This window comes from Magnolia sinica, chromosome 17 (genome assembly GCF_029962835.1).
Source record: "Magnolia sinica isolate HGM2019 chromosome 17, MsV1, whole genome shotgun sequence".
Classification (NCBI taxonomy): Eukaryota; Viridiplantae; Streptophyta; class Magnoliopsida; order Magnoliales; family Magnoliaceae; genus Magnolia; species Magnolia sinica.
In genome coordinates, this window is record NC_080589.1 from 35,028,887 (window position 1) to 35,030,025 (window position 1,139).

At 36.3% G+C, this 1,139-nt stretch overlaps 1 non-coding gene across 1 annotated transcript; it reads right to left on the bottom strand.

The window, feature by feature from the left end:
• Window positions 1–762: 762 nt before the first annotated feature.
• On the bottom strand, window positions 763–869 carry LOC131232029 (small nucleolar RNA R71). Its single transcript, XR_009164636.1, has one exon. It is a non-coding gene; the product is annotated as a small nucleolar RNA R71 (small nucleolar RNA).
• Between the last annotated feature and the right edge of the window lie 270 nt (window positions 870–1,139).

Genomic DNA, 1,139 nt, shown 5'->3' on the forward strand with positions numbered 1-1,139 from the left:
ATAGCCTTAGGATTTTTCTAGCATTATTTTAGAAAATTTAATTAATTTTTATTTTTTATTTTGTTTACAGGAATTGAGAAAGGAAGCTACAAAATAAAATTATCTTCAAAAGGAGGAGCTCCCAAATCTTCAGTCATCGATCATCTCCTTTTTCGAGTTCTTTCTTCCAATTCTTGTTTACATAGTTTTATCTTGTTTTTAGGAATTCATAATTGTTAGTTCCAGTTTTATTTCTCTTAGGTTGCATCTTAGTTTAGTTTTCTTTCTTACATTGCAATAACATAGTTTATGATAGGACGTAGATCTCTGAACATAGAACTAGCACCTTTTGATCCTAAAATAGAAAGAACCTTTCTTAGAAGATTTAGAAACATCCTATTTGAAATGGCGGACGAGAATGGAATTAAAGCTCTTAGAGATTATTCAGCTCCTGTCCAATTTAATGCGCTTTCATGCATAGTGTTGCCAGCCACCACGGCAGCACACTTTGAACTTAAACCTGGAGTCATACAATTGTTGCCCTCCTTCTATGGTTTAGATAAGGAAGATCCATATCATCATGTGAAAGAATTTCTAGACATTTGCTCTACCTTTAAGTTCCAAAATTTTTCAGATGATTCGATCCGTTTGCGCCTTTTTCCTTTTTCTTTGAAGGATAAGGCGAAAGCATGGTTGAATTCTCTAGGAGTTGGGTCTATCACTACATGGGACCAACTGTCTAAGAAGTTCTTAAACAAGTTCTTCCCGGTTCACAAAACTAATGCTCTCCGTAGAGAAATTACTAATTTCACACAAAAAGAGGGTGAACACTTTCATGAATGTTGGGAAAGATGGAAGGACTTACTTCTTAAATGTCTACACCATGATTTTGAGAAGTGGCAACAGGTTTAATACTTCTATGACGGTCTGACACCTCAAAACCGTTGCATGGTTGATGCCACCAGTGGAGGGTCATTCATGACCAAAAGTGATGTCGAAGTGTGGAATTTCTTTGAAACCTTGTGTGAAAATTTCTACTCAAATAGAGGTGAAAGAAGTCCCCAACCACAGAAGAAAGGTGGTATATATGAGGTAGGAGTCACGCCAGATCTTTACGCCAAGATTGATAGCCTGACAAAGAAAGTGGATGCTTTGATGAT